Raw genomic sequence first — 26,428 nt, 5'->3', positions numbered from 1 at the left:
CCCTCGATTGTCACGATGTATCCTTCGTGATCCCGAAGAGTTTTGCGACCGCCATGCTAAGCTCATCACTAAGCAAGGTGTCTAAGTGTGGCGACACGGGAAAAGTCTTTCGATACTCCTCCCTTTGGAGGCTTGTGCTAGGAGGATAGTCGACGAAGTCACCATTGGCAAATCTCCCCCACTCCCGATTAAGGAACCTCTCTTTGACGAGCAGACCCTTGAACTGATCGATGATCTTGTAACTGGGCTTGACCACCAGTAAGAACAGTTCTCTGGCGTACAAGGCAACAGTATCTACACATCACTAGGAAAAAATTATAATTAATTAGTAACCACGGGTGTAGGTATAACATCATCCCTCTCTGCCATCCTTTAACTTCAAAAGTTACCATGAATTTGGGCTCTTCAGCCTCTTCGGAGGTTATTCTTACTTACGAGAAGCTTCCTAAACTCATTTGCCCCAATTGTAATCAGATTGGCCATTCAGGTGATGAATGCCCTTTCAAACCCCGAATGGAATATCTGGCAGCTGATAGCGTTACTTGATCCCAATGCTGATTTAACCTTGGTTCCAAAAGCGGCTATTCCCCCACGTAGGCTTAATCTCTTAATTGAAGTTTGTGAGGTGTATGGCAGCTTCTTCTTGACTATACCTGATGAGAGTTCCAACAAATAAGAATGTAAAAAGGATGAAACTCGAGCTGATCAGCGTCTTTCCTACCTCCAGAAATGGAAGACCGAGATCCTAAAAGCCATTATAAACATTGCTCACACTTTTGGCATTGAGTTGCCCCTCACTTCCACTAGCACCTATGGCTGATCTCATCAAGAACAGTGCCCATAATCCCCCCCATCCATCCCAATATTTAGAAGAATTTGAGCACTCCAGGCATTAACATTCTCCCTGTCTTGGTGAGAAATCCTTCTCAGTTTGCAACCCCCCCCTTCCTCTCATCTTTAGCATAATGTGCCCAAGTTGGAACTAGGCACTCTAGCCTGTATTCCCGCTTTTGCTCTTCAAGACTATGCTAACTTTTGGCCAAACAAGGCAGGCCCCGTTATTGTGCAAGATGTTCCCTTACAGCAAGGACTTTTTAAGAGTGCACTTCCTCAGCTCCCACCAAAAAAGTGAGCAGCCATTACGGATGAGGAAGATCAGCTGAGTCTTCAACTCTACACTCTAGGTCAAGGGGAATCATCAAAGAAAGTGAAGAAAGACAAGGAGGTTGTTACTTCCACTGACTCTGAGGCACAGGTGACTGGCTGTAAACAGTCACTCGGGGAGAAATGAAAATCCTAACGCTTAATTGTCGGGGGATTGGTCGCCCCTCGACTAAGTGAGAAATTCGCTATCTACTAAATAAGCATAGACCTATAGTTTGTTTTCTGTCGGAAACTAAGAAGTCCAGCTCTAACCTGCTCCAATTTTGTTGGTCCCTTAATTTCCACAATTTTGATTGGTTTCCAGCAACTAATGGGGCAGGGGGTATTATTCTCATGTGGGCTAATGGTGTTGACTATAATATTATTTGGAAAAGTAAATGGTGTTTCCATGTAGACATGAGATTTCAAGACATCAATCAGGAATGGACTCTGACTTTTGTTTAGATCAGTTGTAATGAACATATTAGATCCCAATTTGATTAACTTTTGAATATCTCCTCATTTATCACTAAACCATGGCTTATGGTCGAGGATTGGAACTCTTATCTTTGTTCTGAGGATAAAGTGGGTGGAAGACCAATTACTCATAGTCAATTATGGCCTCTTAACGACTTTGTCAATAGTGCTTGTATCTCAGAAATTCATCAGACAGACTATCGCTACACCTGGGATAATCGACAGTTTGGTGGAAGAAGGATTAAGGCTAAGTTAGACCGGTTCTTTTCAAATGCAGGGTGGTTTAAACTTCATCCTGATGCTCAAGTTACTATCGATATCCTTACTTCATCGGACCACAAGGCAATAGTGCTTCATAATGAAAGGGTAAGAAATCGAAGGGTAAGGCCATTCCGTTTCGAGGCTTTTTGGCTCATTGAACCGGACTATACTCAGATTATTACCTGAACCTAGTCAACCATGAATCCTAAAGGTTCTCCATCTTACAGAATCTATAGAAAACTAAAATTTCTCCAACCTGTTCTCGAAGATTGGAATACATATTAGGAGGGTAATATCTTCTAGAATCTAGAACATGTGAAAAATGAGCTTTCTTTGCTATATAATATAGATCCTCTACTGCAAACTGATCAGTGGTTCTTTAATGAGAAACTCCAATTACCTTGTCTAAGGAAATTTGCACATCAAGAGGAGATTTTATTGCAACAAAAATCCAGAGCTAACTGGATCATGAATGGTGATAGGAATTCCAAGTACTTCCATCTTTGTACCATGAAAAGAAGAGCTAGGAATAAAGTCTGGTTCATTAATGTGGATGGTATCACTGTCACTGATGAAAGTCAACTTCGTCAAGCTTTCACCAATTTTTTTAAGAGTATTTATTCTTCCTCCAACCCAATCCAGGATGACTCCTATTTTGTCCTATCAGAGGGAGGGTTTCAAGGGAGGAGAATGTTATGCTTACTAAACCTGTTACCGATGATGAAATCAGATCCACTGTCATGTCTATGCCAGCAGACAAATCTCCTGGACCAGATGGATTTTCTGGAATGTTTTTCCAAAATGCTTGGCCTGTGATTGGAGCTGAAGTATCCACCTGCATCAAGCAAATTTTTTCTTAGGGAACTCTTACTCTTGCTCTCAATCAGACTTATATTTCTCTTATTTTGAAGGTGGATCATCCCTCATCCTTTTCGGAATTCAGGCCAATAAACTTATGTAACTTCATATATAAGGTCATCTCAAGGATCTTTGTCAACCGCCTGCGTCCCATCCTAAACAAAGTCATCTCCTTCAGTTAGAATGGTTTCGTCAAGGGTCGACATATCCAAGATAATGTCCTCATCTATCATGAGCTGCTTCACAAAATCAAGAGTACCAGAAGAGGAAGTAAAGGCTATTTCTCCTTAAAAGTGGACATGTAGAAAGCATATGACAGAGTTGAATGGGAATTCCTTAAGAACATTCTTAGAAGCTTTGGATTTGTTCAGACTTGGATTGAGAGGATCATGTTTTGTGTAGAGAGCACACAACTCAATATTTTACTCAATGGATCCCCTGAGGCCTTTTTTAAACCAACTAGGGGTTTAAGACAAGGGGACCCCCTCTCGTCTTATCTTTTTGTTCTTTGTACGGAAGTTCTCTCTACTAAGCTTGCTCTGGCTCATCAATAAAACAGAATCAAAGGCATTCAAATTTACAGTGGCGGGGAAAAATTAACTCATATGATTTGCGGATGATCTTATCTTCTTCGGGGAGGCAACGATGGCTAGAGCAAGAGTTCTGAATGATGTTCTCGAGGTCTACTGCAGGTTCTCTGGTCAAGCTTTGAATATTAACAAAACAAGAGCCCAATTTATCCCTAATGTAAGTTCTGCTATTAAGAGACAGCTGAGGGAATTCTTTCAAATTTCTCCTACAACATCTTTGCACAATTATGTGGGAATCCCATTTGTTAACGGAAAGCTCTCAAAACATCCTTGTGACAACTTGATAGCCAGGGTTGACCCAAAAGCTTCAACATTGGAAGACTCAATATCTCAGTCCTACTGGTAAAATTGTTCTGGTTCAATCTACTTTATCAACTTTACCTCAGAATACCATGTCTTGCTTCAAAATTTCGGTCTCAGTTCAGAAGTCTCTGGATAGGATCAGTAGAAACTTCTATTGGTCCAATGGAGTCAATTCACATGTGCCCACCATTTCTTGGAACACTATCTGCATACCTAGGAGAATAGGTGGTCTTAATATCAAACTTTCTGCGCCATTGAACACTACCCTTCTCGCTAAGAATGACTGGGAGTTGCTTACTTTGCCCTCTTCTCTATGGGTACAACTCATGAAGAAGAAGTACTTCCCTACAACAAATATCGTTCAAGCCAAATGCCCAAACTCATCCTTGTGGAGTTGAAAATCTGTCTGCTCGAGTAGAGAGCTCCTTGTCAAAGGTTCCTTCCTCCAGGTTGGTAATGGTTGCTCTATTAACCCTTGGATGGACTACTGGATACCTCATAGACCTCTGTCTATTGATGCTTTACCTCTCCCCCCTAATGGCACTTCTACTGTTGCTTTTTCGTTGATCATCATGATAGATCATGGAAAAGGGATCTGATATTCCAATGGTGGCCCCCTGATGTGGCAATACACATTCTCTCTATTCCATTAACTATTTTCCCTACGGAAGACAAGTTGGTGTGGCAAGTTACGTCTTCTGGCAACTCCACTGTTGCTTTTGCATATCTCCACGCTGTACAAGAAAGCCTTCATCCTGTAAATCCAGTCTGGCTTAAGCTGTGGTACCTCCCAACTGCCCCTAAGATCCAATATCTTTTGTGGAAAACTCTCCATCTGAAACTCCCATTGCCGGACCTCTTAAACCAGAGGGGCTTCAACTTAAATACATTGTGTGCTATATGTCAAGATCGATCAAGCACAATCCGCTAATCATAAGTTCTTCGAATGTCCTGTTACCAAAGGAATAGGGCAGTAGACAGGGCTAATCAACTTATTCTCTAATCAAGACAATGGATCAGGAATCACAGCAGCAGCTAATCTCCTCAATGACATTCGCAGGGAGGATAGATTGAAGGCCTTTCTTTTTTGCACCATTATCTAGTTCATCTGGAATAGCTACAGGGATCTTACCTTTAGGCACTTGAGTTTCAATCCTCGACATATCATTCTTAAGGCCATCACCCATTCAAGGGAACATATGTACAATTTCAAGCCAAAAGTAAGACGTGATATCCGCTGGGTCAGATGGAATCCTCCTCGATTCCTATTTCTTAAATTCAATGTCGATGGAGCTAGCAAAGGTAATCCTGGCCCTGCAGGCATTGGGGGAGTATGCAGATCTTCATCCTCTTCCTTCTTATGTGGGTTCTCTCAAGGCATTGGTAATTCCTCAGCCTTAGTGGCAGAAGCATTAGCCATCCGTCGTGCTATGCAAATTGCGATTGACCTGGGCCATTAATTATAAGTAATCATAGAGAGTGATAACCTCTTGCTCACCAACATTCTCTCAGGTTCCTCTCCTATTGTTCCTTGGAGAATTAAGCCTATTGTCGAGGATTGTAGAACTCTTTGTCGTGCTTTTTCTATTATTTCTTTTGTTCACTCTCTTAGAGAGGTGAATGCTGTCGCGGATCACTTGGCTTTGCTGGAAGCTTCCTCTCAACAGGACTTGCCTTGGGGCCCCCTCCTTCTTGTATTTTACTTTCGTTGCTCTCTGGCTCGTCTGGGATTGTTTTCTAGCGTTAATAAAATTTCTTTATCAATAAAAAAAAGTTGTTTACTCGAGTACTTGGGCTTTCTTAGAAGTATAGGACGCAGAGAGAAGCGATTGTGAAGCAGTAGTGGTGACGGTTCATTGCATCATTGGAGGATGAAGGTGGAGGAGTTGTTTGATCCACACGAAGTTCAAACATGAGTTTTATCCAAAAAAACATCGAAAGGGAGTAGATATAGGGTTTGGTTTACCTTCTTTTTCTGGATTGGAGAAGAACCAACTCAAATTGAAAACCCCAAGATCCAAACCTCCTCACAACATTCTCTTTTGTGTGACTTTCAAGTTGGAATGTGTTCAACAGCCAAAAAGATCTAGAGCTTGAATGAAGTGAGAGACATAAACAAAAAAGTCAAACTGCAGAAATGCCCAGTCGTTCACCAATCCGATATTTGACTGGATCGGATGAGTCACCAGATATGACCAAGTTAAGGCCGAACCCAAGTTAACTGGACCAATATAGCCGATCTGATAACAATCCCTAAATCCATGATCGGAATAGTGAAAAAGTTCCACTATAATAAACATACCACTGCTCAGAAGATTGTCTATTACCAAATTTCTTAGCACAACCAACGGGCCACCAGGAAATGCAAATAGGAGCTCCAGCCACGTTTAACATCAAACAACCAGAAAGAAGATGGATCCTGATACATCCAATATTCATCGGGCCAATCAGTGGCCGCCACGTGTCACAGGGCGACCCGCTCCAGAACCAAGGGAAACGAACCAGGGTCCCAATACCCGGGCGCGGCCAGCACCAAGGCGTGGCCACAACCAGGAGGCCTCTCACCCAGCGCGGCCACACCCAGCGCGGCTCGCACCCAGCGCGCCACACCCAGCGCGCCTGCACCCAGCGCGCTTGCACCCAGCGCTGCTCGCACCCAGCGCCTGCACCAGCGCTGCCGCACCAGCGCTGCCTACACACCAGCGCTGCTCGCACCAGCGCGCTCGCACCCAGCGCGGCCTGCACTCCAGCGCGCTCGCACCCAGCGCGGCCTCGCACCCAGCGCGCTCGCACCCAGCGCGGCTCGCACCCAGCGCCCACACCCGAGCGCTGCCACCACTCAGGCGGCCTCACCTAGGTGCGGCCACATCCAGGCGCGGCCACATCCAGGAGCGGCCTCTCACCCAGGCGCTGCCTGCACCCAGGTGCGGCCACACCCAGGCGCGGCCTCTCACCCAGGCACGGCCACACCCAGGCGCGGCCTCACCCAGGCGCGGCCACCACTCAGGCGCGACCTCACCTAGGCGCGGCTACACATCCGGGCGCGGCCTCACCCAGGCACAGCGTCGTGGGCACAAACGTAAGGTGGGGGGCCACTCACCTATGACCCGATCGTATCGCTACAAGACTCATGTCACCACCAGGACTCTAGACCACCGCTTAGAAGTCACGTCATCCAGACGGATTCAAGCACCAAGGACGTTATCACCATACGCGGGTATCTATCCACCAAGGATCCTGATGCCATCCGGACACTCCCTCCCACGGGGAGATGGCCAATCAGGATAGAGCCCCGTTACCCAGGGCCTCTATCCACTCAACGGCACAATCGTCAATCAAACGGGGACTCTCCACACCGCCATATGCTACTATAAAAGGCAAAGGTACACAACCCCATAGGGGACATCTAAACTCATACTGAATAATCACTATTCATCTATTTGCGCCAGGAGATCTAACTTTGGCATCGGAGAGCCCTAGGCCGGGACCACACCGGTTCTCTCTGATTGACCCCTTTGGTCCACTTGCAGGTGACGGCACTCGCAGGACCGCTCGACGATTTCTTGACGCAACAGATTGGCGCCGTCTGTGGGAACGACGCTAGCCATTACAGCTACTAGCTCGCTTCCATACTCATTCAATGGCACGAAGGAAGACTACCACCACCAACAACGGAGCAAGGAATGGATCACCACCCCCAGAGGGCTCTCGCCGCAGAGCCAACGACCAGGACCATGTCCCTCTGGAGGAGGAGATCCCCCTTAATAACCAGTTCGTGATCGCCGAGCCCAACAATGACGAGGCCAACGATGTGGTGGTGGAGGTGACACTTGACCCCAATGCTCCAGCCACTGTGGGTCAGATCAACGACCTGCAACGACAGATCCTCGGTGAACAATGACTCTTTCGAGAATACCTGACGCAGCGTGCGACATCTCACCGTCGGAGGACTTCACCAGCAGCAAGGGTGGAGTCCATACCTCAACAAGAGCCAAACCCTAGGAGATCATCTCCCAGGGGCGCGAGATCAGAGAGACTTGCGCGACAGGCAACCCCCACTCCGCAGCGGGGGGAGCCTTCCCAGCATCCCAGGAGAACAAGAGACCTCTCACCACGGTCAGAACGTGGGAGGACGCCAACACCCAGGGCGAGGGTGTCTAGCCCGCAGAGATCGGTCCGGAGGTCTGTGTTCGACGGACGACTGGAAGAAAGTCACATACCACGACGAAGCCGGACCTACAGAGAAGAAAGCCCCTCACCTTCACGACAGGATTCATCACGGCGTGACCATTCCCCATCCTACCAACACTCAAGGCGGGAGGGGACATCCAGGAGAGAGCGTGAACGAGGTCGCAGCGAACGTCCGGCCAGGCGTGGGGGGCAGACACGGGACGAGGAGCTCGATCAAAGACTCCGCGACCTGGATGAGAAGCTGGAAGGGTTGAAGAAGCAAACCAAAGGCGAGACACATTCCATACCTGGACAACACCCCTTCTCGGCAGAGATCATGTCAGCCACACTACCTTCCAGGTTTCGACTACCCACCTTTGAACTCTACAGTGGTACCACTGACCCTAATGACCACATCAACTACTTTAATGGCATGATGACGCTGTATGGGGGGTCGGACGTGGTATCCTGTCGGGCATTCCCTGCGTCCCTTAAGGGAGCAGCCACATCATGGTTCTCCAGGCTACGACCGAGATCTATATGCTCGTTTGCAGAGCTATGTGAACAGTTCGTCACCCGTTTCCAAAGCAGCGTCAAGCAGAAGAAGACCACCGTCAATCTACTAAACGTGGTACAGAACCCTGGGGAATCTCTCAGGGAATACGTTACCAGGTTCACCAAGGAGTCCCTGGAGGTTCGAGACTTGGATGACCAGACACAGCATGCAGCCCTAGCAGGAGGTATTAGGGACCTGGACTTGATCAAGGACCTGGCACGTCATGAGACCAGGACTATGAAAGAGCTCCTGGAGCGGTGCAACGAGTTTGCAAATATGGCCGAGGTACTACAAGCTAGAACAAAAATAATCGAGGCCAAGCCACAGGACAACAAGAGGCCAGCACCTGATGACCGCAAAGAGGGTAAGAGGTTGAGGACAGAGCGCCGACAAGAGCAGAGCGACCGCCCATCCAGGAGGACAGACCGCCCTGAGAGAAGTGAGAGGGCAAGCACCCCGAGTTCACACCATCAACACCACCAGTCCCGTATACTCATGCAGATCCAGGACCGTGACCTACTCCATTGGCCACAACCCATGCTAGCAGCGCCAGAGAAGCGAAACCCTAACAAATATTGTCTCTTCCACAAAGAGAATGGGCACGACACAGAGGAGTGCTATCAATGGAAGAGAGAGATAGAACAACTGGTAAAAGCAGGAAGCTTGAACAAATATGTGAAGGGGAGACGTGACAACCGCTCAGGCCAAGGAGATAGAGGTCGCGACGGAGACAGAGTGGAGCCGAGACGAGAAGAAAGAAGAACAGATCGAGAGAGAGACCGCCCAGAAGAGCGGAGAGATGCCACAGAACCTAGTGGCACCAAGGGACCTCCCATCCTCACCATACTTGGAGGACCAGGGCAAGAGTCCACCAGAAAAGCTAAAGCTCATGCCAGGTTCGTGGGAGTGGCAGAGAAGCCCAGCAAGATAGCCAAGACTGAGGCGGTGATCTCCTTCTCAGATGAAGACTTGGAAGGACTAAACTTCCCGCATGAAGATGCCTTGGTAGTACAGGTGGAGGTAGCCAATCGACCTGTACACAGGGTACTGATAGACACAGGGGCGTCTGTTGACGTACTCTCCTTGGACGCCTATCGACAGTTCGGGTTCGGGGACGACCAGCTCAAACTAGAGCCCACTTATCTCCATGGATTCTCAGGTGCCACCGCCTCCATCAGAGGTACCATAGAGCTACCCGTCACCTTCGGGGTACACCCTCAACAAGTAACCATCATGGTAAATTTCATGGTAGTCAAGTCCGTGGTGTCCTTCAACGGCCTCCTAGGGCGACCATCACTGACAGCCCTTAGAGGAGTTATATCACCACTTCACCTGAAGATGAAGTTCCCCACCGAGAATGGGGTAGGCGAAGTCCGAGGAGATCAGAAGAAAGCAAGGGAATGCTACGCCACCTTCATGAAAAAGAATAATGGCAACACCCGTGGAATGGCACTCTGCCTAGAGAGCATGATCAGTGACCAGAGAGATGAACTGACAGAGAGAAGGGGAAGGCCAGTGGAAGACCTCATCCCATGGCCACTCAGCCAGGATGACCCCTCCAAGGTCGTTCAGGTCGGCTCGCTGCTAAGCAAGGAACAGAAAGAAGAGCTTGGACACCTCCTCCAAGCGAACATAGATGTCTTCGCATGGTCGACCTCCGACATGCCAGGAATACCACGCTCCATAGCGGAACACCGACTACATGTCGACCCAACCAGGAAGCCCGTTCAACAAAAGCGGCGCAACTTCGCCCTCGACCGACAAGCAGCAATCAAGGAGGAGGTCGAGAAGTTAAGCCGATCAGGGTTCATCAGAAAGGAGAAGTTCCCAACCTGGCTCGCCAACGTGGTCATGGTACCAAAGCCAAGTGGGAAGTGGAGGATGTGTGTCGACTACACCGACCTAAACAAGGCATGCCCAAAAGATGAATACCCACTGCCCCGGATCGACCTACTGATCGACGCCACCGCCGGCCATGAGATGCTGAGTTTCATGGACGCCTACTCCGGATACAACCAGATCCTCATGTATGAGGATGATGAGTCTTACACCGCATTCCGGACGGACAAAGAGAACTACTGCTACAACGTCATGCCGTTCGGGTTAAAGAATGCAGGGGCCACCTATCAGAGAATGGTCAACAAGATGTTCGAGGAGCAGATCGGGCGCAACATGGAAGTATATGTGGATGACATGCTCGTGAAAAGCGTCCACACCAACCAACACCTGACCGACCTAGAGGAAGCATTCACAGTACTGAGGAGGAACCAGATGAAGCTAAACCCTGCAAAGTGCGCCTTCGATGTAACGTCAGGAAAATTCCTGGGGTTCATGGTCTCAGTCCGTGGAATAGAAGCCAACCCATCCAAGATCAAGGCCATCCAAGAGATGGCACCTCCTCGAACGGTCAGGGAAGTGCAGAGGTTGAATGGAAGGGTTGCCGCCCTTTCCAGGTTCGTGTCACGATCAGGTGATAAGTGCTTACCATTCTTCAAAACATTGAAGAACCTCCGAAGCCCTAAGGACTTCACATGGACGGAAGAGTGCCAAAAGGCGTTCGGAGAATTGAAGGAGTACCTAAAGAGCCCACCCTTGCTTGGGCGACCGGAACCTAACGAAGAGTTGCAGCTCTACCTGGCCGCCACCCCTGTCGCGGTCAGCGCAGTACTGCTAAAGGAAGAAGACAAAGTCCAGAGGCCGATCTACTACGTCAGCCACGTCCTGATCGATGCAGAGACCAGGTACACTAGGATCGAGAAGGTAGCCTATGCATTGGTAATGGCAGCCAGGAAGCTACGACCATACTTTCAAGCCCATACCATCACAGTCCTCACAGACCTACCCTTGAAAAAGATATTGCACAAGCCGGACGTCTCCGGACGATTGATAGCATGGGCGGTGGAGTTAAGTGAGCATGACATCAAGTTCCAACCAAGGACAGCCATCAAAGGCCAGGCTCTTGCAGATTTCATTGCAGAATGTACCCAGTCTGAGATCGAGTCACAAACAGGGGAGCCCGAAGAGAAGGATCACGGATCGTGGGACATGTTCGTGGATGGGTCGAGCAATGCGGCAGGAAGCGGCGCTGGGCTCATATTAACCAGCCCCGAGGGATTTCGTATCCAATATGCTCTGCGGTTCACCTTCCAAGCATCCAATAATGAAGCAGAGTACGAGGCATTACTACCTGGACTCCGGGTGGCCAAAGCCATCCAAGTCACACACCTATCCACCCGGAGCGACTCCCAGCTCGTGGTGAACCAGGTGAATGGAGAGTATGAGGCAAAAGATGAGAGGATGGCATCATACCTAGCACGCGCTCAAGCATTGATCGAGGGTTTCGAGAAGTTTGAGATGGTTCGAGTTCCCAGGGAAGAGAACGCCGCCGCTGATGCCCTATCCAGGCTAGCCAATGAGGAACTCCGAAATTTGGCTAGCGCAGTCTATGTTGAGATCCTGCATGAGCCAACGTATAAGGAAAAGCAGGTTAATGAGATCACGGAGGGACCTAGCTGGATGGACCCTCTACTCAACTACCTCCAGAACGATGTCTTACCAGAAGACAAGGCCGAAGCAAGGAAGATCAAGATGAGAGCTGCAAAGTACACCGTCCTAGACGGGGTACTGTACAAGCGGGGGGCAACAGCACCACTACTCCGGTGCTTAGGACCCAAGGGGGCAGAGTACGCCCTAGCCGAAGTCCATGAGGGGATATGTGGAAGCCACATGGGGGGACGAGCCCTAGCCTACAAAATCCTCCGCCAGGGACTATACTGGCCACGAATGCAAGAGGAGGCCATCCAATATGCCAAGAAGTGCGAGCAATGTCGCTTGTTCGCCCCAAGACTCCCATCTACCCGCCACCAAGCCGACATCAATCCTCAACCCCATACCTTTTGCCATGTGGGGACTAGACATCTTGGGCAACTTCACCGCAGCACCAGGAAACGAAAGTACCGGTCGTCGCGATCGACTACTTCACCAAGTGGGTTGAAGCTAAACCCTTGGCCAAGATAACAGAGACAGAGATGGAGAAGTTCGTCCGCGACGACGTCATCTACAGTTCGGTACCACGGATCCTCGTCTCGCATAATGGAAAACAATTCAACAACCCTAAATTCCAAGCATTCTCGTCACCGCTACAACATCGACTATCGGCCCGTGTGTCGGTAGCATACCCACAGTGCCAATGGTCGTGGAGGTCACCAAGAACGCTCATCGGAAGGAGTCAAGAAAAGGCTAGAAGGAGCCAAAGGCAAGTGGGTAGAAGAGCTACCAAGCGTCCTGTGGGCATACCGAACTACAGTGCGGACGCCCACAGGAGAGAGCCCATTCCGCCTAGCATATGGCACTGAAGCATTGGCGCCGGTAGAGGTCTGCGCTATGTCCCATAGGGTTCTGCACTTCAATGAACGCACTTATGTCGACGGACTGCGGGCGAACCTAGACTTTATAGATGAGGTCCGCGAAAGAGCACTACTAAGGAACGTCGCCTACCAGCAACGTACTGCCAGGTACTATAACACCAGGGTCAAGGAAAGGCTATTCCACCAGGGAGATTTAGTACTACGGAGGGCAAGTGCATCGCAGCCACGAGAGGGGAAGTGTCACCCAACGGAAGGACCCTACATAGTCTCCAAGCGATACGCCGGGACTTATCGCTTGAAGACTCCAGGGGGCAAGAAGGTAGACCGTACTGGAACTCGAACATCTAAGAAGTACTACCAAGAGAAGCATAGCAGAGTAGTGGTAGTGGTAAGTACAAGCGATGCGAGGGAGTAGCAGAGACAACATCAAAGACAATGTGAATTTCACAAAATAAAGAAATGTTGCAAGAATACTTGTCTTCTCCTACCACTCAATCGAATCACGGCCACTACATTAAGGCGGTATGCCAACATCGAGGCTTCGCCAAGGCGGTATGCCAACACCGAGGCTTCGTGCCTAAGGCGGTATGCCAACATCGAGGCTTCGTGCCTAAGGCGGTATGCCAACATCGAGGCTTCGTGCCTAAGGCGGTATGCCAACATCGAGGCTTCGTGCCTAAGGCGGTATGCCAACATCGAGGCTTCGTGCCTAAGGCGGTATGCCAACATCGAGGCTTCGTGCCTAAGGCGCTATGCCAACATTGAGGCTTCGTGCCTAAGGCGATATGCCAACACTGAGGCTTCGTGCCTAAGGCGATATGCCAACATTGAGGCTTCGTGCCTAAGGCGATATGCCAACACTGAGGCTTCATGCCTAAGGCGATATGCCAACACTGAGGCTTCGGGCCTAAGGCGGTATGCCAACACTGAGGCTTCGTGCCTAAGGCGGTATGCCAACACTGAGGCTTCGTGCCCAAGGCGATATGCCTACATCGAGGCTTCGTGCCTAAGGCGGTATGCCAACACTGAGGCTTCGTGCCTAAGGCGGTATGCCAACATCGAGGCTTCGTGCCTAAGGCGATATGCCAACACTGAGGCTTCGTGCCTAAGGCGATATGCCAACATTGAGGCTTCGTGCCTAAGGCGATATGCCAACACTGAGGCTTCATGCCTAAGGCGACATGCCAACATTGAGGCTTTATGCCTAAGGCAACATGCCAACACTGAGGCTTCATGCCTAAGGCGACGTGCCACCACTGACGCTGTATGCCTAAGGCGTCATACCAACACTGAGGCACTACGCCTAAGGCGTTAACCCACCAAGGTCCAAGGATCACCAAGGCACGACGCCACTACCAAAATCCTATGACTATCAAGGGTCAGAAAGCATCAACGCACAAACGATCACCAGGAGACAATGCAATCAATATCAAAGCGACAAGGATCGAATCATATCAACATCTAAAGAAAGAGTCAAGTACATACAAAAGCAAGAATCACAATCCAAAAGTTATCATCAAAAAAGTCAACATCCAGAAAGAACATCTATAAAATCAGGGGGCATCTAATGGAGGAGCAGCCTCTGATCCAGAAGGAGACATCATATCAGCCTCAGCCGGACAAGCAACACTCTCCTCTGGTAAGACCGCACCCTCCTCTGTCACCACAACATCATCCTCAGGAGAGACACGAGCCACTTAGCAGTCTCAGGCAGCAGCGTAGTGACCTCAGGGAACCTTGAGAAGTCATAATCACGGGTCTTCTCCAGGATACGAACCGCCAAGTCCGAAGAAGTCAAGATGCTAGGAATGAAAGCCAACTTACTCCTAAGGTCACCAACAGAAATAGAAGCTCTGGAGGCCCTACGACCCCTACTAGGGGTGGAATCTCCAGAAACCTCCTCCTCTCCTTCACTACCAACAGGGGAAGGCAAAAAAGAAAAAGTATCCGCGGGGGAAGAAGACTCCTCAAGGGATCCAACCACGACCGCAGTCAGATCAGAGTCATTAGGTGATGACATGGATAAAATAATGAAGCAGACTAGCTACTTGCTCAGAGCAACGATCTCCCAGACAAGAAGCCAGCAAGAAAAATGAAATGAAGACCACCTGCAAAGTATAAACAGCAGATCCATCACAGACAAGAAGAAGGGGAGTGGACAAGCATGAGGGTCCATCACACCCACGCCGTGGCCACCATAGGCGCGGCCTCACACCACTGGGGCACGATCAAGTAACAGAGATCACAAGAGGGAAGGCACTCAAGCCAAGCACCACTCAAGCTTTCCAAGCAAACCAAGGCACCAAGACAACACAACCTCAACACAAGGACCCAAAATCAAGCAAAATGGATACTAGTGGAGGTGACCCAAAAACAAGCACATGGTGGGCACCAAAGAGAAGACAAAAGACAAAAAAGGGGAATTAAAGGAGAGCAAAAGGGGAGACAAGAAGTAAGAAAGAGAAATGAGAAGTGAAAGAAGAAGGGAGAGGAAGGAACATATACCTGCAAAAAACAAAAAGAAAAAGTGTAGGAGGTAAGGTTTGAACCCCCAACCTCTCCTACCTCATTACTAGAGTTACAGGCAAGCCCTGCAAGGAAAGTCTGTTTGCAGCGGACCCCTCACTATGTAAAGGCATCTACTCTCTTGGACATCCTATCCCAAGAGAGTGGGGGGCAAATGATACATCCAATATTCATCGGGCCAATCAATGGCCGCCATGTGTCACAGGGCGACCCGCTCCAGAACCAAGGGAAACGAACCAGGGTCCCAATACCCTGGCGCGGCCAGCACCAAGGCGTGGCCTCCACTCGGGCGCAGCCTCACCTAGGCGTGGCCACAACCAGGAGGCCTCTCACCCAGGCGCGGCCACACCCAAGCGCGGCCTGCACCCAGCGCTGCCACACCCAGCGCTGCTCCGCACCCAGCGCTGGCCACACCCAGCGCGGCCCGCACCCAGCGCGGCCCGCACCCAGCGCGGCTTGCACCCAGCGCTGCTCGCACCCAGCGCGCCTCGCACCAGCGCTGGCACTCGCAGGCGCTGCACCAGCGCGCCCGCACCAGCGGCTGCCCGCACCGCAGCGCGCGCACCAGCGCGGCTCGCACCCAGCGCGGCCACCACTCAGCGCAGCCTCACCAAGGCGTGGCCACACCCAGCGCGCCACACCCAGCGCGCCACCACTCAGCGCGGCCTCACCTAGGTGCGGCCACATCCAGCGCGGCCTCTCACCCAGCGTGGCTACACCGAGGCGCGGCCTCTCACCTAGGCGCGGCCTCACCCGGCGCGACCACCACCGGCGCGGCCACATCCAGGAGCGGCCTCTCACCCGGCGCGCCTCGCAACCCAGCGCGCCACACCCAGCGCGGCCTCTCACCAGCACGGCCACACCCAGCGCGGCCTCACCCAGCGCGGCCACCACTCAGCGCGACCTCACCTAGGCGCGGCTACACATCCGGCGCGCCTCACCCGAGCACGGCGTCGTGGGCACAAACGTAAGGTGGGGGCCACTCACCTATGACCCGATCGTATCGCTACAAGACTCATGTCACCACCAGGACTCTAGACCACCGCTTAGAAGTCACGTCATCCAGACGGATTCAAGCACCAAGGACGTTATCACCATACGCGGGTATCTATCCACCAAGGATCCTGATGCCATCCGGACACTCCCTCCCACGGGGAGATGGCCAATCAGGATAGAGCCCCGTTACCCAGGGCCTCTATCCACTCAACGGCACAATCATCAATCAAACGGGGACTCTCCACACCGCCATATGCTACTATAAAAGGCAAAGGTGCACAACCCCATAGGGGACATCTAAACTCATACTGAATACTCACTATTCATCTGTTTGCGCCAGGAGATCTAACTTTGGCATCGGAGAGCCCTAGGCCGGGACCACACCGGTTCTCTCTGATCGACCCCTTTGGTCCACTTGCAGGTGACGGCACTCGCAGGACCGCTCGACGATTTCTTGACGCAACAGATCCCTTTCACAGTCCCTGCATGAAGCACTGGCACTCGATAATGTTCTGGCACGCACTGTACCAATCCTTGTGGAGCTTCTTCATAATCCCTTGAACAGTTCAAGTCCATCAATTCAGGAAGGAATCAGAAGGGAGTTGCAGATGGGGGGGATGAGGGAGAAAAAGGAGATCAGAGGATGTGATAATGGAGGGCTAAGTGTTGCATGTTGGGCTTGCAGGGCGCAGGATGGTGAATGAGATTATGGTGGGGTTGCAGAGGGAGAGGCCGTGGTGGCAGCAATGATGTTAATTGGGGTCAGGGTTGGAAAGGGACGGGGAGGTGAAGTGGGATCAGATCGTAAAAGTGGGAGTGGAGTTGGGTAAATTTGGAATAACAAGTCCAACAAAGCACCCGAAACGTCCCTTTTGAAAGAATGGGTACCTTAAAAATCTTTTTAATAAAGATTGGCCACCTCGGGTGTACTTTACCTTTTTCTATAAAAAAACCTAAGTGGTTGGCCATGTGGTGCCCTTCCACTGCCTAAAATGGAATCAAGATCATATATGGCCATTTATTTGGATTGATGAATATGAGCATGGATTACATGCATACCATGGCATTCATGCACATCCCCATGTCACAACTCGTAATCCAATTATTAGAGCTGTCCCCATGCTTTATGTTGTTTCCTGTAGCATAGTCATCTAATTCATATGGGTTTTGATTTTACTATGCATTGTTATTCACATAACTATTCGAATTTTATGATATAAATTCAAATTAAAACTAAGGATATGGACACCATTGTAACCTCATTATGTACTTTCATGAGACATTTTTCGTAATTATTACCACTGTTCTTCTTCCAATATTGCGCACTGTGGTAATGTAACTTTTTTTGAATTATGATAGTTATATAAGTGAGATGTTACAATGGTATTTGGGGCGCATTCCGAAGGTTGTAATTTTCAAACTATCAATTGAAAATTAATACACAACGTATAGTTAGAAAGCTCGTTCTGAGTAAGGATGTCAATCAATTCGGTTTCAATTATACAGTCTGATTTTGGTTCGGTTTCAGAGTGTTGTTGTGATCCAAAACCGAATCGGTTTTGAAATTCAATACTCAAACCGAACCTGCTCGGTTTCGGTTTCAAAATTCAATTCTATTAGGTTCTTACACGATTTGGTTCTGATTCCTCTACTCAGTCCATGTACTATAATATACATACTATAATAGTATTATAAAATCTAATACTAACATTAGTAATATATATTATAAACCCCCAAGGGGTCAGCTCAGTTGGCAAAAGACCAATTCCTTAAATAAGAGGTCATGAGTTCAAACCACCTTGGGGTCTATCCCCATCCCCTAATTCCCCCCCCCACCCTATTATACAAGCTCTTCAAAAAAAAAGAAAAAGAAAAAAAAAAAAGTAATATATACTATAACATATTAGTATTATAATGTATTAATATACTTTAATATATTAGTATTATAACTACTATCCAAATTCGGTTCGGTTTCGGTTTTGGAATTTTGGTTCCTAAGCATGATCCGTAACCGAACCGAATCGGTTATGAAATCTAATACTCAAATATAACTATATTTTATTCGGTTCAGCCCAGTTTGGCTTATTCGGCCCGATTTCGTGTCAATTTTCGGTTCGTTTCTAATTTGACACCTTTAGTTCCGAGCACTTTTCAATGATGCAAGATGCAAACGCGTCCTTTCCTGAGAATCTTGCAGCAAACATGCCTCAAGTAGGCGCATTGGCCATATAATGTATGGAGGAATTGGATGCCGATTCACACCGCCCTCGCACCAAACGCGACTCTTGTTTCAGACCTTGTTTTTCCTCTTGGTTTTTTTTAATGCTTAAGGAAAACCTTCTCTAAAAAATGGCACCCTACCTTAGGTCGAATCATATTCCTTTTATGTCCTTTTTAGGATTGCACTTTGTACTTGCCTCTGAAACAATGTGTTTTTTTGAGGATTTGGGTTGTAATAGTATCCTGGTTGGCCTGAGTTTCAGGAGACCATGGATTTAAATAGGAATCAGACCAGGTGAATCTGGTACTCTGAATTGGAACCAGTTGAGCCTGATCTTGGTTCCTGCTGTTCTGGAGCCGATGATCCAATTGAGGGGGGGGGGAGTTGTTAGGGTTCAGGTAAAATCTGGTATAGATTCCATCTGATTCATGACCAATTCTAGTTGAACCTGCTTCAGAACTAGATTCCTTGTTTTAAAACCCTGCATGGGATCGATCCTATGAGAAAAAGGCATTTCATTAGATTAAGCACATATGATCGTTATCTGCATTTGCTAAATGCTAGTAGATTGATTGCAGAGTTTATGTGAACATAATCATCAAGAAGGGCCTTGCTGTACAGTAATTTGCAGTTTCTCATGCCTAGAGGATCAAAATCCCACAAAAAAAATTGCATATTCCATAGATTTGCATGAGGACCATTCCTATTGCATTTGGATTGGAATATGAGGGTCTACAGCACTTCCAATTCAGTTACGGGTGCCAGGCATTCCCATTAGAAAGTTTCCATGATTGTGGTTGAGGTTCCTCAGAAAATCATATTCTAAGATATTGGGATAAAAAAAATTTGACACTCATACTACCAACAATTCATATACATGACTAGTGGGTTCTTTGAGCTCTATTGAACTACAACCCAAATCTTTTCTAAGTCCCCTCTCTTTCATCAACAACCTCACCCTCTCGACATCACCCCATCTTTCCATTTCTGCATACAAGTTAGACAACAAAACTAAAGACTAAATGGAAACCAGAGGAGACGATGAATTGGTTAGCTTTCTCAAGTGAGTAAAGCTAGGGTATATTTCACTATTTATATATATGTACAGATTGAAGAGTAATAAAGAATAAAGAATAAAATCAGTTACAAAAGAATGAGGCAGAGTGCTAGTGCTCTCTGTTAAGTGATCCTTCTAGAATATGGGGACCATGTGTAGCTGTAGATGAGTGGGAAGAGGGAGGTGGATGATCCTCTGGAGATACGTCTGAGATGGCCTCTAATGTGGCATTTCCTTTACTCCCCCTCAAACTGAGCAGGGACCGAGGGTACAAGCCCAGTTTGGAACAGAGGCTGCGAAATGCAGACTTAGGCAGTGGCTTTGTAAAAATGTCTGCGACTTGGCGCGAGGAGGGAATAAATTTTGTAATGAGTAAACCAAGGGCTACCTTCTCACGTACAAAATGGTAATCTAACTCAATGTGTTTGGTTCTGGCATGGAAGACCGGGTTGACGGTAAGGTATAGAGCACTAAGGTTATCACAAAAGAGAGTGGGTGGATGAGGTTGGGAAATGCCCAGGTCCCGGAGGAGGAAGGAGAGCCAAGTTAGTTCGGCTGTGGTAGAGGCCATGGCCCGGTATTCGGCTTCGGCACTTGAACGGGCAATAGTGGCCTGCTTCTTAGAACTCTAGGAGATGCAAGTGGAGCCCAAAAAGGTGCAAAAGCCCGAGGTGGATCGCCGAGTGATAGGACAACGGGCCCAATTGGAGTCAGCAAAGGCATAGAGATTGAGATTGCTATTACGAAGGATATGAATGCCATGGTCGAGAGTGCCACGAACGTAGCGAAGGATACGTTTAACCATGCGAAAATGAGCCTGGGTAGGAGAGTGCATATGCTGACAAACCAAATTCACAGAATAAGAAAGGTCCGGGCGAGTGAGAGTGAGATATTGGAGGGTGCCCACGATACCACGAAACAAAGAGAAATCAGGAAAGGGATCCGAGTCATCCGGAGCTGAAGTGGCTTTAACAGGTAAAGGAGTGGACAAGGGTTTGATCTCGGTCATGTGGCATTTGGCCAGCAGGTCACGCGCATACTTGGATTGAGTAAGGAGGAGACCATGAGAGGTGTGGGAAACCTCAATACCCAAGAAGTAGTGAAGAGACCCCAAGTCAGTCATAGAAAAAGAACTGTGTAACTGAGAAATAAGAAGCTGTAGCATAGTAGAGTCGCTGCCGGTGAGGACAATGTCATCCACGTAAAGGAGAAGGACCAAGGTGTGGCCATTATGGTGATAAAAAAAGAGGGAGGAGTCGTAGGTGCTGCAGAGAAAACCAAACTCCAACAAGAAATGGCTGAATTTATCGAACCAGGCTCGAGGGGCCTGCTTAAGGCCGTAAAGGGCTTTGTGAAGGCGACAAACATGGTGAGGCCGAGAAGCATCGACGAACCCTGGGGGCTGCTCCATATAGACAGGGCTGCTAAGAGTGCCATGAAGAAAGGCGTTCTTGACGTCTAATTGACGGAGCGGCCAACCCTTAACAGTTGCAATAGTGAGCACCAACCGAATGGACCCTGGCTTAATGACAGGGCTGTATGTCTCCAAGAAATCCAGACCGGGCTATTGGTGATATCCTTTGGCAAAGAGCCGAGCCTTGAGGTGTTCCAACGAACCATCGGATTTAATTTTGGTCTTAAAAACCCATCGACAACCCACCAGATTATGATCAAGGAGGGGAGGAACCAAGTCCTAAGTGTGGTTCGAATATAGAGCAGAAAGCTCTTCCTCCATAGCATGCTTCCACCCTGGGTGGGAAAGTGCGGACTTCACTGATTTGGGTTCCATGGGAACAGCTGGTGCCATAAGTGCATATTTAGGATTTGGTTTTAAAATCCCATGTTTGCTGCGGGTAGTGATGCTGGATGGTGGGGAGGCCACGGTTGGAGAAGCAGGTGAAGTGGGTTGTGGTTGGGAAGTGTTAAGGAAGATGGGCTAGAAAGTGGTGCAGGAGAAGATGGGCCACTATGAGAATCAGTGAAAGTTTCAGGTAGTGGGCCAGGTGGGTCAGTAATAATATCAGGTTGTGGTTCAGGTGGATCCACAATGGGTGCAGGTAGTGGGTTAGGCATGGGCTCAAGAAGTGGGCTTGATGGAGCATCGGCTGGTGGAGCTGCTTGAGGAGAATCATAATGGGCTGGGTTGAGTAGGAATTGTTGAGTGGGCCGGTGAAGGTGGGCCTTGCAGTGAGCTGTCCTGTGGTGCCAACCATTCAGAAAAGGTGCTAAGTTCACCTTTAAAGCAAGGTGAAGTGGGATGAGTGGAACCTGCTATGCTTAATGGGAAGTCTTCTTCATTAAAGACCACGTGGCGCGATATGTAGACACGGTTAGTTGGCCTATGCAAGCAACGATACCCCTTATGATGATCGTTGTAGCCCAGGAATATACAGGGCAATGACCGTGGCTCCAATTTGTCAGAAGTGGTGTGCCTGATGTAGGGAAAACATTGAGAACCAAAAGCTCTCAGCATGGAGTAATCAGGACGCTTTCCATAGAGTGCATGCAGAGGCGTATCCATGTGGAGAATCCTGGAGGGAAGCCTATTTATGAGGAAAACAGCAGTGGCAAAGGCCTCAACCCAGTAGCATCATGGGAGAGAGGCATGAAAGAGCATAGCCAACCCCAATTCAACCAAGTGACGATGCTTGTGTTCTGTGACGCTGTTCTATTCGGGTGTTCCAGGGCATGACATATGATGAACAATACCATGAGATTGTAGATGAGCTAAGAACTTGTGATCCACAAATTCACCCCCCCATCAGATTGAAAGATTTGAATAGGCCGATTAAATTGCTTTTCAACCATCTTGTGAAAAATAATAAAATGCTGTAGAAAATCAGATTTGCGCTTGATAGGATAAATCCAAGAATAGCGAGAGTAATCATCCACAAACAGTATGTAAAAATGAAATTTCTGTATTGAAGTAATGGGCGCTGGTCCCCAGAGATCACAATGTATGCGTTGAAGTGGTGTTGTACTGCGAGTAAAGGAACTTACAAAGGGCAATTTAGAGCTCTTACTCATTTGACAACTAGAGCAGAAATGTCTGCGTTTATTATAAACTGAAATGGCCCTTGTAGAACTAAGAAAATCAGAGATTCTTCCTTGTGGATGTCCCAACCTGTGATGCCAAAGATCTGCAGTAGAGCAGCGCATCTATTGGAGAAGTTTTCGCAAATGAACACCCATCAAGGACATATAAACCATCATCTTGCTTACTCCCCGATGCCAGGACTTTCTTGGTCGATGCATCCTTGATCATAAACCCAGTATTATTAAACTCGGTAGAGCAGGGATAATCAGATGTCAACTTGGAAATTGAAAGAAGATTTTTCTTAATAGAAGGTACTACTAGCACATTTCTCAGTGGAATGGAAGAGGAACCGATCCCAATACTACTCTCTCCACTGTGAGTGATGGGCAGAAGAGAACCATTCCCAACCATTACTCTATCAAATCCACTATAAGGAGTGAAGCTGTGAAGATTACCTGTGTTGTCGGTGATGTGAGCATTCGCTCCAGTATCTGGAAACCAAGCAACATCCTATGAATCAGAGAGGTGAACTGTAGCGAGAGCTCGTGGGATCTCTTCTGCTTGATAAGTGTGATTGAAGCGTTCCCAGCATTTCTACGCTCCATGGCCCATCTGTCCACAGATTTGGCATGAGATGCGGCCAGGACCTCATCCATTACGGTCGTTGTAATTAGATCGAGCAGATCCTCCAGTTCCTCCAGATGAGTTGCCTTGATTCGGAGTGCTTCGCTTGTCAGATCTGGGTGAATTTTGGGAAGAGGAAAGACTTCTATTGGTTGTTTGGGTAAATCCCCTGCCCTTAGAGGTGAAATTGCCACTTTCGCTGCTCTTTGGCTTTGAGAATCGACGATTAGCAGAGTTCGCCGATGTGTGAGCACCATAGAAGGCCAAGTGTGGATTGCTGGATTCCTGGGAAGGCTGATTTCCCTTGTTGCGAAGCTCATGGCTGAGCAGAAGTGGAATGATTTCAGAGTATGAAGGCACTGGAGGCTTCAACATAGTAGTTGCAAAGGCCTCATAGTCAGGGCCAAGGTTGGTTAATAGAGAGAAGACCTTGCGTTGATCAGGGATAGGTTTCCCAATAGCACTGAGTTGATCGCAAAGAAATTTGAACTGATTTAGATAATCAGTGAGTGATGAAGAGTTTTCTCTCTTAAGGAACTGCAACTTGGAGAGAAGCTCAAACTCTCTTGCTTCAGATGTTTGGGAAAAGGCTGCAACCAAAGCACACCAGAGATCATAAGAGGTCTTCATCCCAACGGCATGAACCAAGACTTCTTCAGAGAGGGTTGCTATGATCCAAGCCTTAACCAGTCGGTCAGTTCGAACCCATGACATATAGTCTGGATTCACGGCTTTCTTCCCATCAGCAGTAGTGATTTTTGGTTCAGGTGATTTGGTTTCACCGGTGATGAAGCCATATAAGTCTTGGCTTTCAAGAAGAGACACGATCTGGGTTTCCCAGAGAAGGAAATTCGAAGGTGTGAGTTTGAACGAGGTGAACGGAGTAACGTTCAAGGTTGAAGGGTATGGATAGGCCATGGCTACCTTGACGTGAGAGCTTTCTCCCTTGGTCTGTTCTGATACCATAAAGACTAAATCGAAACCAGAGGAGACGATGAATTGGTTAGCTTTCTCAAGTGAGTAAAGCTAGGGTATATTTCACTATTTATATATCTGTACAGATTGAAGAGTAATAAAGAATAAAGAATAAAATCAGTTACAAAAGAATGAGGCAGAGTGCTAGTGCTCTCTGTTAAGTGATCCTTCTAGAATATGGGGACCATGTGTAGCTGTAGATGAGTGGGAAGAGGAAGGTGGATGATCCTCTGGAGATACGTCTGAGATGGCCTCTGATGTGGCATTTCCTTTAAAAACATAGTAAGCACCATTCTCTGGTTCTATCGCAACAAGCTTTCTTCCTGCAATTTCACTCAGTTCCAAGTTCCCATGGGCTCTGCAACCTGCTAAGAAGGCTCCCCACATGACTTTATAAGGCTCGAAAGGCATCTTTCCCATGAACTCAAATGCTTCTTCAAGACACCCTGCACGCCCCAACATATCGATCATACAACTGTAATGCTTGGGCCCTGGTGAGAATCCATCTCTCCCATCAACCATAGAATTAAAGATCTGTTTTCCTGCTTCTACCAACCCTGAGTGGCTACAAGCACATAGGACCCCAAGTAAACTCACTTCATCCGGCTTGATTCCTTCTGTCTCCATTCTAAAGAACCACAAAAGTGCCTCCTTCCCACTTTTTGCTAGAGCGAGTCCTTTGATAAGCGCATTCCAAATGAATACATTCTTCTGATGCATGCTCTGAAAAACGCTCAACCCCACATCGATTCTCCTGCATTTTGTATACATATCTACCAAAGAAGTTCCCAGGATCACATCCAGTTCCCAACCATTCTTTGTAATGAAATCATGTATCCAACCAAACACCCATTTCAAGCGCTCCAGAGCAGGCACAAGCGGACAATGCATTAACCATTGTTACACGATTTGGAGACACACCTGAGTTTAGCATTCGCTCGAAGGTAATCAGCGCTTCATCAAGCTCCCCAGCATTTCGATTGCCATCAATTAAGACAGTCCATGAGACTGCATCTCTCTGAGGCATTTCATAGAACACCTGTTGGCATGTACACATATCACCGCACGACGCATAGAAGTTCATGAGTAAATTGTGAACGTAAATATCATTGAGATGACCTAATTTGAGGATCTGGGAATGAATAGATCGGCCCTGGTCAAGTTATCTGAGGTCGGAAAGAGATTTAAGAAGGAAGGGGAAGGTGAAGTGATTAGGAGAAACAGAGGCATTGAGCATGCGAGTGTAAACAGAGATGGAGGTTTGGGGAGAATAGGAATGAGAGAAGGCCCTGATGAGGGAATTGCAAATGAATACATGTGGTTTCAGGAGTTGATTGAAGTAGAGGAGAGCGGAGTTCAGAAGACCTAGAGATTCACAAGCATTGATGAAGTGGGAATAGATTTTTGTATTGGGGTGCAGATTGTTAACTAGGATTTGGGCTTGAATTTGGTGGAGTTGGATTGAAGAGGTGCAAGAGTTTAAGAGATTGACGATTCTGTTTCCTAAGATTGACGAATTTTTATCCTATGCTGTAACTCCACGGTGCTGTACTGCATCGTGAGGCAGCTGCAAAGGCCATGTGCATCATATGGGGCCCGCTGTGCCACATGGCCTCTGCAACGCCGCACGATGCAGTATAGCACCATGCTATAACAGCAGAGGATAATGATCGATTCTGCTTCCTAAGCTGTCCAATTGTAAATAAGGTCTCATCGAATCGTTATCCTCACTTGTCCGCTGCCCGGACAGGATCGTGATGTGCCCTCGTATGGGGGCGCAAAATGACGACCTAACCCCATGCCCGAACACACTGCCCGGGCAAGATTAAATTGTCATTTTGTGCCCCCATATAAGGGGATAGCACGGTCCTGTCCGAGCAGCCGATAGGGAATTTTTATTGTATGCTGTTCCCTGACCGATGCGGTTCCTAGTGCCTCTCACAAGAGGAGGGTGGACCCCACCCGGGTAGAGTGTTCGGTCAATTGCCCCGGGTGGGTCCCACCCAAATTTTTATCCTCTCCTATTACTGTACGGTGCAGTACTGCATCGTGCGGCGCTACAGAGGCCATGTGGCACAGTAGGCCCCACATGGTGCAGATGGCCTCTGTAGCCACAGTACGATGCATTACTGCACCGTGCAGTAACAAGAGAGGATAACAATTCGTCCCACCCCCCTTCTTGTGAGAGGCACTAGGGAACCGCACCGGTCAGGGAATCGTAGACGATAAAGCTTTGCGGACAGAAGAGGAAAAAAATTCAGGTCTCA

At 48.2% G+C, this 26,428-nt stretch overlaps 1 pseudogene; it reads right to left on the bottom strand.

Moving 5' to 3' along the window:
- Positions 1-19,300: 19,300 nt before the first annotated feature.
- LOC122667047 lies at positions 19,301-25,667 on the bottom strand (annotated as a pseudogene).
- Positions 25,668-26,428: the final 761 nt, after the last annotated feature.

This window comes from Telopea speciosissima, chromosome 7 (genome assembly GCF_018873765.1).
Source record: "Telopea speciosissima isolate NSW1024214 ecotype Mountain lineage chromosome 7, Tspe_v1, whole genome shotgun sequence".
Lineage (NCBI taxonomy): Eukaryota > Viridiplantae > Streptophyta > Magnoliopsida > Proteales > Proteaceae > Telopea > Telopea speciosissima.
This window is presented reverse-complemented; position numbering and strand designations above follow the sequence as displayed.